General features: G+C 34.3%; 1 non-coding gene across 1 annotated transcript; it reads left to right on the plus strand.

The window, feature by feature from the left end:
* Nucleotides 1–22,428: 22,428 nt before the first annotated feature.
* LOC121208746 (small nucleolar RNA R71) lies at nt 22,429–22,535 on the plus strand. The gene has a single exon (XR_005903871.1). It is a non-coding gene; the product is annotated as a small nucleolar RNA R71 (small nucleolar RNA).
* The last annotated feature ends 830 nt before the right edge of the window (nt 22,536–23,365 follow it).

Raw genomic sequence — 23,365 nt, forward strand, 5'->3', positions numbered from 1 at the left:
AGAGAAAAAGTATCAGTGATAACATTTGGTGCCGATGCATCCTCACGAGCACGAATAGCATAACTCTGGCTAGCCTCTAAGCTTCGGATCTTACAGCAGAATAATTTGTTGCACCTTTGCTACTATTCACATTTCCAGTATTTTGAGGTGGTCTTCCCCTTGCAACTGTATTACTCGGCCTTCTAGTCAGAAATTTGTCTTTCTTGGATAACTCAGGACATTCACGAATAAAATGCTCTTGCGAGCCACATCTGAAATAAGCCTTATTATTCATCCAACAATTATCAAAATGTCGTCTTCCACATTGTTGGAATTCAAGTTTGTTAACTTTGACCCTGCCAACACTCGATACTGAAGGGACTTGAGCTTTTGGACTCGTGTGTTGCTTTCCATAATCTTTGTTGGAATACCCCACTGAAGTAGTCGAACGATTAGAAGAATCCATTGATTTCTTTGATGATGAATGATATGATTTACCCATCGATCTCTTTTTCAAATCTCTTGCCTCAAAATCGGCTCTTCTCTTTTCTTTGCTAAGCTTCTCGGCTTTGCAAGCTCTATCTACCAAAACAACAAATTCTTTCAATTCTAGAATTCTGACTACAAGCTTGATATCCTCATTCAACCCGTCTTTGAACCGCTTACATATAATTTCTTTAGTGGAGACATATTCTCGAGCATACTTACTCAGTCTCACAAATTCTCTTTCATAGTAAGTTACTGTTATATGACCTTGTTTCAATTCTAGAAATTCCTTGCGTTTCTGATCATCATCTTTAACCCTAGGTCAGTTGTGGTCCTCGTGCTTAAGATTTCATTATGCGAGCCAAAATGCCCCTAACTCATAATTATTTCTCGTACAAAGGTGATGTCGTGACACACCAAGTCTTGTATCGTGACATTAAGGGCAATATGCTCATCTTCAGGGTGTCTTTAAGGGTATGTCATGACATCCTCAGGCTGTGTCACGACATTGAAGGCAGTCATGGAATTCTTCTATTCCGCTTCCTATGTTGCAACATCCAATGCTTCGTGTTGCAACCAAGTGACCAGTATCGAGTTTGCACCCTTCTTATGGTCTCCTGCATGCTCACAAAGTATATTAGCTCACCCTTAGGCCTCATTCAACCCTTAAGCTCAATAAAATACTCAAATTACACACTTTATTGAACTTAAGAAACTTATAAAAATGTGATTAAAAACTTAACTAAAATGCTTATGTTCAACCTCCTAAAGTGCGAAAACTAGTTTCATTTGCTACGCCAAATTACAGCAGATCAAACTCCCCTATACTTAAGTCATTTCTTGTCATCAAGAAAAATAAACAAAAACACTAAATGAAAAGACGACCCTTGAGCAAGTATGGTACAAGCGTTAGCTTTGAAGCACATAAATACGCATTTCATATTCACACATAATCTTGGCATGAGGTATAACTGACTTACCCCTTTTGATATCAAACAACTAAGCTCAGTCCTATTCTCCATTAATTCACGAATGAAATGGTGTTGAATGTCGATGTACTTAATCCTAGAATGCATCACAGGATTCTTCGATATGTTGATTGCTATTTAGTTTTCATAGTAGGTGGAGACCCCAGGAAGTGCTACTCTAAAATCTTCTATCATTTGTTTCATTCAAAGTAGCTCAGCATAATAACTTTCTACTCTAATACACTTTTCCTCGACTATTGAAAAGAAGATGGATGCTTGCCTCTTACTATACCAGGATGCAATAATTAGTCCAAGATAAAAATAGCCTCCATAAGTGCTCTTTCGGTCATCTACATTGCTTACCCAGAATGTATCATTATACTCGACCAAGCTCATAGCACTAACCTTAGACATTCATATCTCAAAATTAAGTTTACCAAGAACATACAAGATGTGTGTTTCAAAACTTTAACATGTGACTCCTTAAGGATGGATTAATAATGAGCAATAAGATCGACACTAAAACTCAAATCTGGCCCACTTTCTGTCAAATTGAGCAAGCTTCCTATCATACTCCAATAAATGCTCAGAGTAGCGGGCACTCCTTCTACAATTGTGATAATCTTCTCACGCAGTGACATAGAGATCCCTTTTGGGTTGGCTCATTCTATTCTAAAATTTTTAATCAAGTTCTTTGCATACTTTTTTTGTGACAAGAATATACCATTCTCAAGTTACTTTATCTAAATCCAAGGAAGTAGGCTAATTCTCCTACCATAATCATTACGAACTAACCATCTTCATGAAGTTTTCCTTAGAACTGACAAAATTAAAGCTAAAGATTATAACATCTACATAGATTTGGCTACAACTAAAGCACCTTGATGCCTCTTTATGAAGAGAGCTTTGTTTATTAATCCTCTTTGATACCCTTGCTCATGAAGAAACTATAAAAGTCTCTACTAACAAGCATGAAGGGCCTACTTCAATCCATAGAGAGCTTTGTTGAGTTTGGTCACAAAATCAAGATCAAATCCCTTAGGTTGTACAACATACACTTCCTCCTTCAAAAATTTATTGAGGAAGGCACTTTTGACATCCATTTGGTAGAGCTTAATGTTAAGATGAGAAGTCGTCACAAACAACAATCTTCTGGCCTCCAATCAAGCAACAAGAGTTAATGTTTCATGAAAATCAATTCCCTCAACTTGCATGTATCCTTGTACTACCAGCCTTTCTGTATGTTTGTGACACACAACTGTATATCTGCTTTAGTGGTTAAGTGTTTTGAGCGTCCTGGGAAGAGTCTAAGAAGTCTTGGGTTCAAGCTTTGGCTTGTGCAAAAGTTTTTGTTTTTAGAGGAATAAACCCTATCTCTAGTCAGTAGGTTTTTTAAATTAATATGTTTATAACAAGACAGAAAAGGGCCTACTGGTCTAGGGGATAAGTGACGTGTGGTAGTTGCTTGAGGTCTGAGGTTCAAACCCTGATGGGTGCAGTGGAGTGTTTATTTTGCTGCTGTGCTGTGGAAGTGTTGTGGGTTGACTAAAAAACTGAAGTGTTTGAATGGATTTTGAATCGAGTAGTTGAGAGGGGAGTGGATGGTGTGGAGGGATTTTAGGAGAAAATCATGGGGAGTTGAGGTGAAATGAGGTGGTGTACCAAATTTTAACATCAGGCACTCAAAGAAATCGATTTTGGGGAAGAATTTGGCTTTGGGTGAGTTTTAGTTTCGGTGGCTATTAATTTTTTTTTCTTTCTCTCCTCACTTTTGATTTTCGAAAATTGTTTTCGAGTTTTTTCTACACTTTTTGGATAGCCGAATTCTGCTAAGGGATCATTCGGGTACTTTTCATTTTCTCTATTTCGATTTTTGCTCTTCTCCCTCTACTCCTTTAGCAATCATTTTTCCCCTTGTTACCTTTTGTTTGGCCGAATACTTTCCTTTCTCTCTCTCAAATCCTTTCAGTTTTTGTTCGCCGATTCTCTTTTTTTTCTTCCCTCTTCCAATCAGTTTCTTACTGACCAATTGCTTCTCTTTTCTAGCTTCCTCAATCGCTTGTGCTTGGCTGAATACCACTCTATCTCTTATCCTCTCTGTGCCGACTCTTCTCTCTTCTTCTCTGTCAATTTTGGTGGTAATTGTTGCTATTCAATTTTTCTCTCTTTTTCCCTTTCTGCAGTATGAATAGTTTTCATCTAACACCTTCTGTTTCTGCTGACAATTGCTAGGGTTTTGGTTGTGCTAGCTCTGTCTCTATTGTAGTGGGTGATCATTATAGGGATAGTAGGCCGATTGCTTCCTTTCCCTATTCATGATTTTACACTTTCGGTAAGTAAGTGGTTGTGCACTTGGTTCAAGCTATATGCATGTACTATATTAGTTAATATGTTCATTTGGAATGCAGGTAATCTCTATAGGAGATCGTAACCGGTCTCGTGTATCAGGTTAAGTGTGTGATCTTCATTCATTCAATCAAGGCAAGTATTAGTGAATATTTTGGGATAAATATTAATAGGAGATGTTAACCGTATTGTCAAATAATTAATGGAGTATCTTGATTGAATGTAGGTTTTGGTGCTCATGTGCTTTTTGCGCATTTTCATAGCAAGGTGTGTAAAAACACTGCCCTTAATCGTAGATCGGCAAAAGCTGAAATAAGTGATTGTTGATGCTACACAGGTGTGTGCTCGCTCGCATGGTAGTCTGAATGCCTAAACATGAGCGTATAATCATTGAGACCGGCCATCAGCGATTTCATGGGCCGAGGTCGTTTTGGGCTATTTTAGGCCAAACTGGGCCGTGTAGGCCCCATATGAGTAAACCGTACGAAAGTGTAGAGAATATTGGGCCAGGCCATGTAATCTACATTGGCCAAGGCCATTTCTGGGCTATGTGGGCCACACAAGCATATGGGCCCACATGGGCCGCAATATGGGTTGTGGGCCCATTTTCACTGTTTGATTGTTAAGGTTGCATGGGTCGCCTGAGGCGACTGTGGACCTATCGCTGGATCGATAAGTATACCTAGACCCCCTAATTGATAAAATGACTAAAATGCCCATACATGGTAAAATGACTGATATGCCCCTATAAGATGTATGATTATGTTTAAGCATGCCATTTTATATATATTGATCACATATATGATATTATGACATGATGCATGATATGTTGCATGGGGATGGGATTTATTGTGATTGGAGGAAGTGTACTGTACTGGCAGCTCTGCTGCAAATACTGATTAGTGTCGCAACCAGCATTACTTGGAGTGTAGGGATGGGTGGGTTGATTTTATCCCCACATGGAGTGTAAGGTTGGACAGAGATGGACTGTAGAGGCTAGTGGGGTAGGATTTATTGATTGCATATCTACACTGTACAGTTACTGAGATAGACTCAGGCCCACACTGATACTGATATTGTAATGGGCTAAGGCCTTGACTGAAACTGAACCATGACTGAATTGGGCTTAGGCCCAGACTATATATGCTCTCTGGTTGATTATTTGATATGGGATTACAGACTCAGTTTTCAAAACTCACCCATCTGTTTATCTGCACATGTAATCCCAGGCTTAGGTGGGTCGGTGCTGCGAGGGACTCGAAGGTGGTCACACAACTGCATGGACTTTCTTATTGGGTTTTAATTACAAATAGTTTTATTTTGGGTGTTTTAAATGTAATAAGGCCTCTATAATTTTTAATCTTTAAGTTTGGGGTTTTATTTATTTTGATGTATATCTACTAGTAGTAGGATGCGGGTTTTCAAAAAGATAAATGTTTTTTTTCAAATCACCACGTTTACGAAACATGTTTTTAGAAGCTTCAGCAAGAAATAATGTTTTAAAATTAATAACAAATTTAATATGGTTAACTTTTTGTCAAACGACGAGCTTTGAAAACAAACGAGATATCCTTAAATCTTTGCTAAAGATCACAAAAAGGTTAAATATAGAACGGGTTTTTCAATGATATTATACTTTGCGAAAAACACTTCAATGTGACATTGCCAGATTCGGCCATAACATATAGGTTGGGTTTAGGGTGTTACACTTTCTTTATTGTGAGTTATGAACCTCTTCTCATCTATCTTGTTCTTAAAAATTCATTTCGTCCCAATGATTTTACAGTCTATGGGTCTCGGCACCAATTAACATACTTCATATCAATGAAACTAATGAAGTTCTTCCTGCATAGCTTGAATCCAATCTTCATCTTGAAAAGCTGCTTCTACCTTCTTAGGCTTAACTTCAAAGGTGCAACAAGCAAACCTCACCATATCCTTGTGGTTTGTTCTAGGACTCCTATTGGTTCTTACCCTATTGTTGATATCACCCATCATATCACTAATTGAATGGTTTTTCATGACTCTGGATTATGGTTGTAACTATCATCATACTTGGAATTTTCCTCTCCACTGGATTCCCCAGTCTCACGAGCTTTGAATTCATTTTTATCAATTGCTTAGTTAGTGCCTAGAGAAGTGGACACTAGTTCAAGAACTAGCCATACCATTCCATATTCATTTGTAGCATCTTTATGAAGGGATTCATCATCAATAACAACATTAATAGACTTCATTACCTTTTCTGTACGCTTGCTATGCACATGTCTTGTTAGAGGTTGAATAGCCTAAGAAAAGTCATTCATCACTCTTGGAACTGAACTTCCCTTAATACTTTATATCTTTAAAAATGTAGCACAACTCTAAAAAATATGAAACTATTTTACACTTGGCTTCCTTCCTCTCCACTAATGAGTCATTACAATTTCTGGCTTCAACTGAACTCTACTGATGACATACACAATTGTGTTGACAACTTCAGCCCAAAACTTGAGTGAAATGCTCTTATTCTTCAACAGGACTAAAGACAATTCCTGAATTGTCCTATTTTTTCTCTCAACTACTCTATTTTTCTGTGGAGTTTTTAGAGCAGAAAAATCATGTTTTATTCCTTATTCGTCATAAAATTTTGAGAATTCTTCATTCTCAAATTCTTTTCCATGGTTATTTTTTTATTCTCAAAAATGTACCTATGGCACTCCCTTTCTCATTCATCAGTATTGTACAAAGTTTCCCAACTTCCCCCAAGGTGCTAAATTTTCCCTAAGAAAATTCACCCAGTTAAATATAGTTTAATCATCACACAAACATGAATGTTCTCTTACCACCAATACTCTCAAATTACATTTGTAGCACCCTATACCCGGCCTGGTCACCAAGCTCAAATGCGGGATTCCACACCACCGTCTCGACTCATGTACATCAAGTGGAACACTATTTCTAAGCAAAACATCCTTTTTATATTGTTCGTATAGGTTTTAAGTCACTCAACTAGATAATTAATATTGTTACATACAAATCATACAATAAATAGCCTTATAAATGAGTGTTAACATGCATAAGGACCATTTAGCAAAATTCTCAAAATGTGTCCATAGGTATCGATGCTGACCCTAGGGTATCGATATTTTCTTTAACTGGTATCGATACCACTTGGAAAAAATGATACCAAACTTGCAAATCTTTTTTGAATAAAATCCCAAAGCCTCAAAAACTATCAGTACCTGTCATGAAATATCAATACTTTAACTTTGAGTATCGATACTCGAGAAAAGGTATTGATACCAAATCTCTATTTTGTTTTCCTATATGTTTTACAAGATAGAGGTATCAATTTTAAAACCCGAATATCGATACCTCTGCTACTGAACATAAAAATGCAGCATACATAAGTACATAACCATTCCGAATATGTTCCTATTCGTCATGCATCAATTACTAAATAAAATAACCATTCAAACGGCTTAACCAATAGTTCAAAACACCAAAAATGAGTCCGAGCAAAGTCGTAAATCCTCAATATTCATAAACCAAAGCAAGTTTATAAACTCGTAAATCCTTAAAAACAAAAGCAAAGTCGGAAAATAATCCAAACACATCATGGCATTAAACAAGTCTACCACATTGCATTATTCCCCAATACGCAAATAATAATTGAACACCTACAGTAAATATCAAGTCATCATTGGATCACTCCCTTAGAAACCACACCGCTTATATTGAAACGTCACTAATCTGCTCAGTGAATGAATAAAATAACCACAACGTAAACATGCCATCATGCGTCTATAAAAAACCATACACACAGGCAAATACGATGCTCTTAAGTCTGATAACATATAGTACTATAACATGTATTATCTAATAGTTCGTTCACATAAAAAATACATATTCATTCAAGCAATTAACATATGACATACATATATATAAGATGATTTGGGAATTTTACATATACTCCATTAAGCATAGAACGTATTTCATAGAGTTACATAAGATATGGTAGATTGGCACTTAAGCTATGAAACATATAGTGAGCTCTATCATCACACATCAGATACACGGATCTCCATCACACCACATAGACTCATAAAGTCAAACATGTCCCATAAGTGAAGCATATAGCTAACACTCTCTTTATTTCCCCTCTCATGTCTCGTTGAATGGAGCTTAGCTCACATTCTTTTATATCTCCAAACATGTCTTAGGGCTTCAATGCTTAAAACCATTGTACATATAAGTGAGTAATCACAATCCTAGGGCATTCCAACTATATCAAACGGTTTCAAGATAACAAGGTCAAAAAATTTGAAACAATCACATAACACTTACTGATTATCCATGCGCTATCATTGCATGTTAGCATCTTTTGCAAAACACGATCACTATTATATAACATATATATATCATGTATACATTTTTACTTTTCACAACAGTTAACATATCCATATATCACATATTTGAGCTTCTTATCACTGTGCACACATACATAATCACATAAGCACATAAACCACAAACAAGTATAGATACAAGAAAACTTACACTCAAAATTTAGAGTAGGGGTTTAGGCTACTACTAAATTCCCGAATAACATATGACTCGTGTCTATGAGTAGTGATTCCAAACACTCATCACTTTGTGCTTTCGACTGAAAAGCAAAAGCTCGACTAACTCTTCCTCAACTCGTAGCAAGCTCTAACGAATCTGATGCTTCACACACAAAAATCATACAATAAACACAATCAAATAACAGCCAAGGATTTAATCAAACCACCTAAGGCACAAGCCTAAGTTAGGTTCCCATGTAGCTCAAAACCAATAATATAACAAACCTTAAATTCCAATATATCGGTCTATACTCAGTCTTTTTGCCTAAAATCAGTTTCGTTCATCTAATCAAGCATCTACACCTAATTCTTAACCTTTAAACTATACAAAACTACACAATCCATGGTATTTACTTTTTCGACATTTTTTATGGAAATTTCCATGAAAATTCATTAAAAATTTTGAAATCTTTAATGGAACTTCAAAATAGGTTTAGAAACCTCTTAATCATGTTAAAACAAGTTGAAAAACACTTTGAAACCATGTCTTTTTTCTCAAAATCCCGAAATCCACCATTAAAGACCCAATTTTTGTCTTTTATTTGAAACATGCGATTTAAGGGCTAAAAATTTAGTTTTAAGGACTAGATATCTCATAAGAATTCGAAACAATACCTCTGATTGAAGAAAATCAAACTTTTGAAACAAATCTGAGAAAACCTAATAACTTGACAAGAGTGAAAGTAATGGAGTTTTTGGTGTTTTTAAAGAGATTCTATGGATGTTTAAGGCTTGGGTGTTGAGAGAAATCAAAAGATTGTAGTTTGGCAATCAAAAATCAATTGAGAGATCAATAGAATGGCAAGGAACGGCAAAGCTTTGTGTTGGGGAAAAACCTACCATAAAATCACATTGGTGGACGAAGAAAAGGGCTGAAATTTTGAAATCTAGGCTTATTGCCTCTTAAAAGCTCACAATTTTGACTTGGTTTCAATTCAGTCCTTTTTCTACAATTAAGGGTTTCTAAATCACTTCTTCAAAAATTGATTTAACTCCTAAGATGCCATAGTCAAATATAATTTCAATTTACCACGCTATGAAATTCCAAGCACCCTAGAGCTGAAATTCCTAAAATACCCCTAAAACTCCAAGGCCTTATTTTAGGATGTTACAACATTGGTCCATTTAGATCTATAGGAAGCAGCTTTAGTGGAGCAATGGATTAGACCAGCTGTAATTACTTTTGAGACTCCCTATGTTGTTGCCTACTAAGACGATCTCCATAGACCTTAGGCACTACTCCTCCTAACTTATACATATTATTTCCATGGTTGTTAAAACATTATAAATTAATTTCAAACCTCATTTAAACTTCAAATAGAAGGCATAAACATTTTCAAGTTAAATACTACAATAAAGCTTAATTAATAACATCAAAATGACTTGAATTTCAACTCAAATTTTACAAATACCATATCCAAATTAAGTCTTTATGTACAAGACAAAGTCCATATACAAGAACAAATAATATGAATACATTACAACCTCAATGAAGGGTGATGTGAAGATCCCAAGCTGAAATCTCTATTTATCAATGAATCCATTACCTAAGTATTTTAAATAACAAGCGCGTACGCTTAAAAAGCTTAGTAAGTACTCAAGGATAAGCTTACTTATCCCATCCCATTATTAATGTTGAGCTACTTGGTAGGAAATATCAAATTTCATGTATTACATAACTTATCATTTCTATCATATTCAAATTCGATTGCCAAATTATAGGCTCAACTTACATTTTATTGGTTATTGGCCATGTAACAACCCAAATTCTAGTGGTATTGGAAAATGTGGTTTTGGAACCTTATTTCTATAAATCGAGTCCATAAATATAAAATAAAAATAATTATGAATTTAACATGAAAATATAATAAATATTGGTTAAGTAATTTAGCCGAAAAAGTAGTTAATTAAAGCTTAGGGACTAAATTGTAAAATTTCAATCGCTAATAAGCTTTAATTAACAAATAGCTTGGGGCCTAGATAGAAATTAACCAAAGGACTAAAATGGTTACTGTTATTTAACATGGCTTAGTGGATGATAATGATGATTTCCATTAAGTTAATATTATAATTAATATTGTCCTAATTAAGTAAATAAAATATGATTAGTTAATTAATTAAAACTTAATTATGGTATATATAGCCAAGTTAGTGGATGAAAAATGAAACTTCATCTTCTTCGCCAGCCACCATTTGAAACAAAAGGAGAAAAACTCAATTTTTAAGAGTTACATTTGACCATCAATTTAAATAAGGTAATTATTCCTTTTTCATGTAACTTCTATAGATATATGATCATGGGAGCTTGATTTAGCTAGATCCTGTATCAATTTGTTCACTTTTTAAAATTTTAACAAGTTTTCATTGTTGAGAAATTGATGAATTAGGCTTGAAATTGATATGAATTAAGCTTAGATCATGATAATGACTAAATTGTATAGCTAAATAAGCTTGATATTTAATTTTGTGACATTAGGAACTAAATTGAATAAAGTTAAAATCTATCATGAAATTTTGCTATGAATAGAAATTATAGGGTCCCAAATGAAAGAATGTGAAAATGGAGTTTGAACTGATGCTAAATATCGAAAGTCATGCATATCCCAAGTATAAAGACTAAATTGAATAAAATGAAAAATATGATTGGCTTTGTATTTTAATGTTAATTAGATGAAATTCAATATTATTTATTTGTTGAATTATCATACGTAACTAAATACGCTAGGCCGTTGAGAGGGAAAGGAAAAGCGAGAACTTCGACGAATGATGCAAGGATTCTATTTGTACTTTTATGATTCGAGATCAATTTATTTGTTTGCATATTCATGTTAATTGCACTATCGAGTATCGAGGTGACTATATAATTGTCGTATGAATTGAGTCGCTATTATTGATACTGAAACTAAAGATATTGGATTGAATTGAATAAAATAAAAAGTAGCATGATTTAATTGATACATGATAAGTGATATGAAAATAGATTGAAACATGTTATATGATATGAGAAAATTGTGAATTGATGATGAATTGAGAATGATGATATGTGAATTGTATAATGTAATTGAAACATTGGTTACCCTATTAGTTGTTTGGATAGGGTCAGACATAGTTAGCATATCATACAATCAGGTAAAATGATTAGAAACCATCTTTGTCAGCAAACCGGGTCAGTAGAACGTACATATATTAATATTCATCATTTTTGGGCAACCTAGGATGAAAGAATAATAAAATTGTGAAAACCATCATTTTCGGGCAACCCAAGGTGGTAGTATGTACATGTTCTAATAGTCATCGTTGCTATGCAACCCGAGATGAAAAAGTATTAAATTCGCGTATCTGTTTTAAGACTATGTCTAGTTAATAGGGTTATAAAAATATGAACTGGTAATATGATAAATGAGATAAATGTGATTGAATTAGTATGCTTGTATTTATGTGATATATGGAAAATAACAGCATGTGAAAGACCATGCAAACCAGTTTAAACAAGCCCAGCAGGTCGAGTCAAATTTGAACAAGTCAATAGACTCGAGAAAGAGAATCAAATCATAAAATAATGATCGAATAGCATTTAATGAAAATGAATTTGAATTTCAAATAGTTACATGAATTTATATGTTAGAATTGAATGTCGATAATGATAAAGTAGAAAGATCACAAAGAAAAAGAAAGAAAAATAAAACACACAGATTTTACGTGGAAACCCATTCGGGAAAAAACCACGGGCAGAGAAGAAGAAATTTCACTAATGTCGAATTCGAATGATACAAAAGGAGTATAGACTACGTCTATTTATAAGTGATTGCAATTTTCGTGTGACAGGTTTTAAATACTTATAATTAATCATTCTTGGAACTAACTATTATCACGATGTAGGCAAGTGTACCTATCGAACAGTTGTATAGTTTTAGCAAGTCCAGATTGTCAAACCCAAAGGAACTAAAAGTACTAGTAATGACTGTCTTTTTATTATCTAGCCTAAGAATAAGTGGGTTTTGTTTTAACTAACTAATTATCTAAACTAAGAATTCACATAAAGTAGAATTGGAGGATTACTTTTGAGAAACAATTGAATTAAGACAATACCTAAGGAAAAATCCACCTAGACTTTACTTGTTATTCTGGCTCCGAATCGGACGATTTATTCATTCAACTTGGTCCGTAGAGATCCCTAAGTTATGCTATTATCCCTATTCAAGACTAATAACGTCTAATCCCTAGATTGAATAATTGAGACTTTTCTCTAATTAACACTCTAGGGTTGCATTAACTCAATCTATGGATCCCCCTATTAGGTTTCACCCTAATCCGGCAAAATCTTGTCACCCTATTTTTAGGTGCGCAATCAACTCCGCTTAATTATGACCAATGTACTCTTAGAGAAGGTCTATTCCTCCTCTGAATAAAAGCTTATCTTGAATCAGTATCCTAGAATATCAAAACAAGAATTAAGAACACATAATTAAAAACAAGCTAAATATTTATCATACAATTCAGAAAATAATAACAAGATTCGTCTTAGGTTTCATTCCCCTTAGGTATTTAGGGGATTTAGTTCATAACTAAAAAGGAAAACATCTCAGAAGAATAACGAATACAAAAAATAAAGAAAACCCAAAACGCCTGAAGGGAAATTGAGGGGAGATCTTCAATCTTGATGATGAATCCGACTTCTGAGATGGAACAATCGGCTTTCTTCGAGTAATTTCTTCCTTCCTCTCTATGACTCCTCTTTTCTTCCTTCTCTAGGGTGTATTTATAGGCCTTCGAATGCCTAAGAACCCTCGAAATTAGCCTTTTCCAAATTGGACTCAACTTGGGCTCGACAGGGACACGCCCGTGTGACACGCCCGTGTGAAGAGGTCTAGGCCGTGTTGAATTCGTACTTTGGCCCATTTTCTCTGTTTTTGGCCTGTTTCTCGTTCCTTTCACTCTCCTATGCTCTCCTAAGTATAAAACATGAAATTAAGGCATTAGGAGCATCGGATTCACCAATTCTAAGGGAAAATCATGCATAAAACGTGTTAAGCATGGGGTAAAAATATGTATAAATTACGATTTATCAATAAGTTCAAAAAACCTTATTCTAATCAACATCTAATAAAAGTAATGCGGTAAGGTTGAAACATCTTATTCAAAGCAATATCAAATAGATGAAGTAAACTTCTATACGGATTCTATTTGTACAACTTGTACCATGCTGCCCTCCTAGATCCCCTTATTTTACCATTGTATTTTTTTAACAAGAATTTGGGTCATACAAATCTAATAATACATGTATGATATTGAAATAGTTATGTTTGCATCTTTGTTAATGGAAAGGATGACATAAAATGTTAGTTTGATCATCAATGGAAATGGTGTAAGAGAACAACATTTGATCATTGAATATATAATTTGATATGTTTGATTTATAACATATACTAATCAAATTCTTTTAGTGAGTATGCTATTTTGTGACTTGAATCATGAAAATACCACTAACCTTTATCGCTCAGCGTATGGTTTATTTATTCTATGCGTAGGTTTAGCTAGATCTCGAAGTCCCAAAAGGTGATTTAGCATCCAGCCAATAATCTTTAACTCAAAAATGTTAGTATAATCCCTTTTTGTTTTGATATATGGAGAGTACAAAGGTTTTGAGTCATTTTGTATTATAAATGGTTAAGTCAAAAGTTTGAATAGTTATGTTAATTTGAATTATGTATATAACATTGGTCAATTTGGATGAACTTGGCATATTAGTTGAATGGTAGTGATTTAGAAATGGAACTTACGTTGAATTTCCAATTGGATGTTTTGAATAGAAATGGCATTCTCCGAAAAGCAAACATACCATATGGGCAAGTGAAAGTGGTTTTGTACAAATCTGCCAAAGCTACAACTATCTAATTGTACGCCAAGTATCCATCTTAAACAATAATACTCAGATACCGCAAGCCTATCCAACATCTGGTCAACAAATGGCAATGGCAAATGGTCCTTCAAAGTCGCTTTATTTAGTTTCCTATAATCCACACAAATTTTCCAGCCTATAACTGTCCTTGTTGGAATCAACTCGTTATTCTCATTCTCTAACGCTATGATTAACCCTTTTTTCAGTACACATTGAATCAGACTCACCCACGAGCTATCAAATATTTGGTAAATAATCCTTGCATCTAACCATTTGATGATTTCCTTATTAACTATACCTTTTATAATGGGCTTAGTCTTCTCTTATCATCAATCAATGTCTTTTCACTATCTTCTAGTAAGATTTTGTGCATACACAAAGATAGACTAATACCTCGAATATCAGCGATAATCCATCAGATTGCCTTCTTCAACTTTTTCAACATATCAATCAACTTTTCTTCTTATTTTGTAGCTAACTAAGCTAAAATGATAATGAGAAAAGTCAAGGAATGACTCAAATAAGCATATTTCAAATGGGAAGCAAATACCTTTAACTCTAATTTAGGTGGTTCCTCGATCAACATCTTTAGTTGTGTGTACTCATGAAATGCTAACTCAAATTATTCGAATCAAGATTGTGAAGTGCATCCCTTCGAATTGGCCTCTAACAAAGCCAAATACTCATCATCTTCATTACCATTAAGTAGGTCGGATACTAAAATACGTTCCAATGGATCATCTACAAAGTTAAGCTCCCATTCTATAGAAACCAGCGTTTTTATCTTAGATATAGTGGAATATTCTTCAATTGCATCTTGAAATCTCATGGCCTTGAATACATTGAAGGTCACTTGATTATCTTCAACTCGTACAGTGAGTTCACTGTTCTACACATCAATCAATGTTTTACCAGTTGCTAAGAAAGGTCTCCCTAAAATGATTGGTAGTTCTTTATCTGTTTCAATATACAAAATAATAAAATCAACATGAAATACAAATTTATCCACACATACCAGTATGTATTTGATCTTTCCTTTAGGATGTGCTAACGATCTATCTGCCAGTTGGAATCTAACAATAGTTGGTCTGGCCTCACCAATACCTAATCTGTAACAGCCTAATTTTGGGCCTACTCAAAACAGTGATTTTGGGACCACGAATCTGACATAGTAAATTTTTTTTATTACATTTTTAAGGTATATTATTTTATGGAATAATTCTGTGAAAATTTTGTTCGAAAATTTTGACGTTTGGGCACTCAATTTGGTCAAAAGGTCTAAATTATAAAAAAAGTACAAAAGTTAAGTTCTACATGCTAAAGGTGTCTACTTGTTATGAAATTTTAAATTGAAGGCCTTAGATGGTAATTAGACCATTTTTTAAGTTAGGGGACAAAAATGGACATGAGGTAAGAGAAATTTCATGTTTTAAGTTAGGGGCATTTTGGTCATTTGGCTAATAAATGAATTAAAAATCAAATTAAAAGCCAATTTTTGTCCATCTTCTTCTCATGGTCAAAATTCTAAATGGGGAACCATAGCTAGGTTTTTTCATCTTACAAGCTCGATTGTAAGTCTGTTCTAGCCCCGTTTTTAATGATTTTTATGTTTTTGATATCCTTGTAACCTAATCTAGCTATTTCAAGGGCTAATTTGACAGAAAATCAAAGTCTAAAATTTTACCCACAAAGATATTTGTGCATTTTGATGTTTAATAGTAGAAAATGTATGTTAGATGTAAGATGAACAACTTTTGCTAAGTGATTTTTGATGAAAATGTTAAAAAGGACCTATTTGTAAAAAGTCACAAAATGGGCAGTAAAAGTGTGATTAAATGAAAAAAATGTGGGCTTTTATGAGCACCATTAGTATTCGGCTAGGCTTGGGTAATGAAGAAATTAAATCTATTTCAATTTCCGAGCCTAGGGATCAAAGTGTAAATATGTTAAAGTTTAGGGGCAAAAATGTAATTTTTCCATAATATGATTTTCGGATTGCATTAAATAATTTGGATAATAAATGAGTTAAATTTACTATTATAGATCAAGATAAATGAGGTTCGGACCTAGATCAGGGGAAAAACAAGGTGTTTGACAAGTAGGTCTTATTTCTACTATTTTGTACCGAGGTAAGTTCTTATGGAAATAATTCATTACTTTAATTATATTTTAAATGCTTTATTATTGTATGGATTTTGATTAACCATTGGGTGTGATCGACAAAGTTCGACAAGCGTGAAATCTCGGTTGAACCTTAGGAATAGATAGGATACGAATGTCATGACATTAAGGTTACTAAGTTTATGTCTAAGACCATATCTGAGGCATGGCATCAGTATGAGACTTCTTGTAAGACCATATCTAGGATATTGCATCGATATGATATTTCGTGTAACACCATAACTGGGCTATTGGCATAGATACGAGATAACATGTAAAACCATATCTGGGATATGGCATTGGTACAATTTCGTGTGTACGGGACTCCTGAGTATCCTTTAGTATTCCAAATGATTCAACGGGAAATGCAACGAGAATTTTCAAAGTTGTGAAAGAATATGGTATGCTGTAAACTGGAACAGGTATGTATATAAAACTCTTGCTTAATGAGCTCGATATGTAATGAACCCCTCGATAAGGTTGTGATTGGGTAAGTTTGATTATGAGATTTATAATGACATTTATGTTAATTTACTTCAAGTTAATTGTATTTTAAATGTGAGTTTATAATGCTTATTATTTTGATGGGAACTTACTAAGCGTTATAGCTTACTCCCCTTTCTTTTCCCTTGTCTTATAGAGTTACCAAGTCAGCTCAGGGATAGGAGATTGTCGGAGATCCAGTCACACTATCAACTTAATATTTGGGGTACCAATGATTTCAATATTTTGAGTTATGGCATGTATAGAGACTTGGTCATTTTGTTATGTGCCATGATTGATTTGGCCAAATGTGTTGGCTTATGTTGGTTGATAATTCATTTTGTAAATGGCCATTGAAATTGGCTAATATTGATTTAAGTACATATGCATATGATGATGTCTTTCATGGACGTGGGAAATTGCATGATTTGAGTTAAGATATAAATGATGTTTGTGTATGATCAATGGTAGCATGTGAATGAGGTATTGACGTCTTGGTTATAGCTGATTTGGTTGAATGTATATACTTGGAATGGTACTACGTTTTGTTGTGTAGGTTTGTGCATAGAAGGGTGACAATATGGCTTGGAAAATAGCCCTATTTTTGTCCACACGGGTACATACACGGGCGTGTGTCTAGGCCGTGTGTGACATACGGCTTGCTCCATGGGCATGTGATCCAGCCTTGTGTCTCTTGCACTTAATTGTTGCAAAATAGAATGCTAAGAGGACACGGGCGTGTGTCTCAGCAATGTGGACGGCACGACTCAAACATGGACATGTGCCCTGGCCATGTGAAGTCTGCACCTATTTCATGAAAAATTATGAAAATTAAATCGACCACATGGCCTAAGCACACGGGAGTGTGCCTTGGCCGTGTGACTTTAATTTGTTCTTGGATGACAAACAGAGAGTTACACAGGTTAGGGACACGGGCGTGTGTGACCACACGGCCTGCCCACACGAGCATGTCCCTCTTAAAATATGAAAAATTTTATAAGTTTTGTGAAATTTTCCAAAGTTTTTGGTTTAGTCCCGAACCACTTCCAATACATGTTTTGGGCCTCGTAAGTTTGATTTAGGGATGATGTGAATGTAAATGAAAATTTTTAAATTTGGCTAGAAATTTACATCTCGGTTTTGTATGTTTTATTATGTTTAAGTCTGGTAAAGCCTCGTACCCTGTTTCGATGTCGAATATGGGTAAGGGGTGTTACACAATCGTCTGAACACAGACATAGGCATTAAGTTGATACTCACCCTCAAACCGCACAAATCCATAGTACAATAGGAGTCTCTAATATTGCATAGTATGGTGAAACTCCCTAAATCCTTCATCTTAGGAGGGAAATTTATTCTAAAAAAAATGAGTTACACTCTTTAGTTATGGCTATGATTCTGAATCCCCCCAACCTTCTCTTCTTAGAAAGAAATTCATTCATAAATTTTGCATAGTTGGGCATTTGCTCAAGGGTTTCCACAAGTGGAAAATTGATATGCAACTGTTTCAACACAACCAAAATTTTCTTAAATTGAGTATCTTGTTGTTGCTTCTAGAACTGTTGAGGATATGAAGGATGTGGGATTTTAAATTTATTTGGACCATTTTGTTATGGTACAACTGCAACCTTGGTATTCGATGTTGATTTCTCAGGACTACTTTGTTACAATAATGTTTCATTAAAGGTCGTGGGAATAGACTTTTGTAATGTAGAGATTTCATCATTAGGTTAAATTTTCTTCCTATTCTGAATAATGGAGGGTTCATTTTCAGTTTTAGAATCCTTAGACTCCAACTTCCTCCCATTTCTCAAGGTAATGACTTTGTAATGTTCTTTACCTGTATTTCTCAATTTTTTTGTCTCGCTTAATAAAGCACCTTGGGGTCAACTTCTCAGCTCATTGGCTAGCTATCCCACTTGATTTTCCAAATTCTTCAACGTTATTGCCTAGCTTTGGATCAATGCATCATTTTCGCCATGTATGCCTTCAGCAAATTCTCAAGATTTCTCGAAGGTTCAATTGGTGGAAGTTTCAAAACTTGTTCAGAGTATCCCAACTGATAATTTGGTCCTGTTGGCATTGAGGTTACTCAGACCAGTCCTTTGATTGCCCTATGAAAAATTTTGATGATTCCACCATGAAAGATTGCAAAAATTAACTGTGAACCACTCCAGTTTGATTTCCTATGTAATAGATTGACTTTGGATTTCACGGGAAATTCTTATAAACATGGTTGTCTCCACAATATACACAAGAGATATTCTCAAACTGGTTCGGGTGTTGACCTGTCAAGTACATCAACTTCATGTACTCCTGCCACACTTCTTCCTATGGCTACTTGAGAAGTTGGCCACAAATAATTGTTTTTAGAAATCCTTTCAAGAATTTTATACACTTCATTATACGATTTAGAAAGAAGAGCTCCATTAGTTGAAGTATCATACCCTAAAAATCGGGTTAATAGAATTAAGTACTTAAGTTGTGGGCTCGAGAAAGAGGCATTGGAATTAGAGTAGTAAAAATTAAAATAGAATAGAATAATTAATTAATTAATTAAAATAATAATAAATAATCAGGCTAATAAATATATATATTAGTAGGGATTAAATTGAAATAGATTTTAAATTTGAGGTTAAATGTGAAAATAAAGAGTTTTAATTGAAAAGGGAGTTAGTTGAAAAAAGGGGAGAATAGGAAGGGTCTTTAGGGGAAATAAACCAAATTTTGAAAATTGGTTAGCTATATAAGAACACCCACTATCCCTTCCCTCCACACTTTTATTCATTTCAAATTTTTGTTAGATCCAAATTATGAGTTTTCTCTTAAAATTCTCTCAACTATTTTGATTTTCTAAGCATCCAAACACATTTTTCTTCTTCAATTTCAAGAGAAACTCATCTTTTCTCCTTCAATATTCTATTATTTCCTAACACATTTTTTACTCAAATTAATCCAAATCTCGTGGATTTCTTCAAATCAAAGGTAATAATCTGATTTCTCATGGTTTAAATAGATAACAGGTGGTTTTAATTCAAGTTTTTATAAACCTCATTAAGAATTCATAAGATCTATGAATTCAAAGCTTTTTTGCCTGAAAAGGGTAGATCTCGTAAGAGTGAGCTAAGTGGTTGTTTTAAAATAATTTTCAACTTATTTTAATGTAATTAAAAGTTTTATGGTCTTGATTTAACAAATATTTATTGAATTTGAATAGGTCAAATGATTTTTCTTCTATTTGATTAAAAACGAACGTGATTTTTTGAAAAATGAATATTTGTGGAATTATGTAAAATTAGAGCTATATATCTACAATTAAACATTAAGTATGATGTTAGGAAGTAAGAAATAGGGATTAAATCGAGTAAAAGTGAAGTAATTAACATATCGGTGTTTTGCAAGTAGCTCGTCAAGGAGGTGTGAGTGGCGAATTGTAGGATATTAGGAAGGATATTTTGGCCTTAGAACAATTATAATCTATATATTTTTTGTTGAAGTGCAAAGCCTCAGATCATGAAGGATCATCCTCGTGCAAGGACAAAGGCAAGCAAATGGTGACTTAGGTTCGACAGCAAGCAGCGAACTAGCAAATGAGTGGTCTTGTATACTACATTTAAGCACCAATTTTCAAGCTAAAGGGAGCCTAGGTAATATGTGTGAAACTTATAAAAATGTATGAACCCTGTTATACTACATGTGCAAAACCTGTTATACAACATGTGTGAATCTTGTTTTGATATATGTAAAACATGTTATATCATGTGCGAACCCTTAACCATGGGCGAACCTATACCATGTGTGAACCTATATATTATGCAAACCTATATATGTTGTGCAAAACCCATGTTATATGGGAACCCATGATATATGCAAACCAATGATGTATGAAAACCTATAAGGTTATGCAAACTATGCTATTTGTGAACTGTGGTATTACAAGATCTACTAATTGTGAATAGTGTTACATTGTGCGAGCTCTGCTAAATTAGAAGACCTTTTATATTGTGTACTATGAATGTGTTAAAAATTATATGTTGGCATTGTGAACACTTGAAACTGTTAGACATCATTGGCATGTCATAGGATTGTGAGTACTCACCTTTTAATGTGCGTTAGGGCATTGTGGCCCGAAGATAGTGTTGGAGAGATAAAGGAATGTATAGCTTATCTCCATTCACTGAAGACAGCACGGTGTGTTTAGAGAGTGTAAGCACTCGTGCTACACTTATTGGAGACAGCACAAGACTCTTTGAGTCATTTGGTGTGTTTAGAGATCCTTTTATCCAATGCATATAATTTATGAATTTGTTTCACAGTCAGTATCATGTGTTATGTGTTATGTCATATTATCATGCGAGTTGTTTTACCTGTATAGCATGCTTACTGTTAGCATGATTAATGTGTTTATTTGTAGTATGCTTGAACACTCACTAAGCTTAAATAAGCTCACACTCATTACCTAAACCTTGTAGATAAGTAGCTCGCGGGATAAGTGGTGAAGTGAACTGTCCAAGTCATCCATTGCAAAGAAAAATCCTTTAAGTATGTGATGTGTTTCTAAACCCCTAAAAAGAAAGGCAATATGGAACCAAGGGATTAGACTTAGATTTAGATTTTAAATGAATTTTGATAGATTGTAATTGGACATTACGGACTATTAATTTTGGATATTTGGATCTTTTATCATTGCTTGATTCAATAATTGAATGTTTGGACTATAATACACGATGATTGTGTGATAAATTGATGAACTAATGAGCAACTGTAGCCTAAGGATTTCATCGGATAAAGAGGTACGTCCTTAAATCTTAAACTGTTTTGAATCAATGTAATGACTTAGTATGCATGAGAAATAGGTTGTACTGTACTACATTAATGTCTGTGATCTATCTAATTGATGTAAGACTGAGTAAATAAAAACATGTTAAGGCTCACAAGAGTAAGGACTTCGCCAATTATAAAAAGGATGTTATATAGAATAACAAATAAGTTGTGTAGTAAAATGAATTATGCCGGGGTAGAGTTCACCAAACTATAGAGTTCACCAATAAGGGGTTCGCCAATAATAAGAGATTACAGGGTAAGTTGTGTAATAGTGGTTAGCAAGGTAGGTTACAAACTATGTTCGCATGGTAGGTCACGAGTTGAGAGTTCACTATGTCTCTTGCGAGCTACTAAGGTTTCCAGTTGGGTTTGCCGAGAGGTATGGTTCGTAAGTTTGGGTGATTGATTTTCTTGAGTTGTTTTTTTTATGATGTTTTGGTTTAGAAAAGCATGTGTAGGATTTTAAATACCAAATAATTCGATATATGTAAGGTGTGATTGGTTGGATGGTGTGTTTCGTGGTGGTTTAACGGAGAGTCACTTCGATGCCTAATATGAAGTTAGAAATTTGGGTCAGACCGTCTCGGTTGGATTTGGGGTGCCACATGAAACATCTACCACCATTCTTGTATAAGCATTGAGGCCATTATAGAAAATCTCCAACTAAATGCAATGCGGAATACAATGGTGAGGGCACTTTCGCAATAATTACTTGAACCGCTATCATGTATCATATAATGATTTGTCATCAAGTTGTTGGAATGTGGTGATTTCATTTTAATGTTTGGCATTCTTGCTAGAAGGAAAATATTTTATCAAGAATCGTTCAACCAATTCTTGCTATATAATTACCGAATCAAGCGATAATGAATTCAACCATACTCGTGCTCTATCCCTCAAAGAGTATGGAAATAATTTCAATCTCAAGTTATCCTCGATCACTCTGACCAATTTGAATGAGTCACTCAACTCCATGAATAAGCATAGATGAAGGTATTGATCTTCAGTAGGGATCCCACTAAATTGGCCCACCATTTAAAGCATTTAGAACATGATTGGCATTAATTCGAATTGAGGTGTCTAAATTTCAGGTCTCACAATACCCAGATTAAGCTCATTGAAGAGAGGCATAGCATATTGGCGAATGGCACAATCTCTGTCGTCAACAGCAATGACCGAATTTTAAGCATTATTAGCAGCTCCTTCTCTTTGATCTTGCATTTCTTTGTAGCTTGTCTTTGATTTGCTTGTTCTCTTCTTCTCCTTCTAAAAGCACGTTCAATTTCATGATCAACAGGAAGTAAATCAAAAAAAAATTCCATGTTTATAAAATAACAACACCTGGAAAATCACAAAAATTACTAAAGTGAAAACAAAAGAAAATTAAACCAAATTGCAAAATAATTAATTTCACAAATAATGACTAAAATAGTCCTCGACAACGGTAAAATAGTCCCTGACAACGATGCCAAAAACTTGTCGCGAGATTAATAAATATGTGCAAGTGTACACAGTCATCAACAAGTAATAAACTAGTGATTATTAGAGTTATAATATCCATAGGGGTTGGTTTAAAACAATAATTGTAAAATTAACTAATAATCAATTTGGTAAGT

The sequence above is a fragment of the Gossypium hirsutum genome, chromosome A10 (assembly GCF_007990345.1).
Source record: "Gossypium hirsutum isolate 1008001.06 chromosome A10, Gossypium_hirsutum_v2.1, whole genome shotgun sequence".
NCBI classification, from domain to species: Eukaryota; Viridiplantae; Streptophyta; class Magnoliopsida; order Malvales; family Malvaceae; genus Gossypium; species Gossypium hirsutum.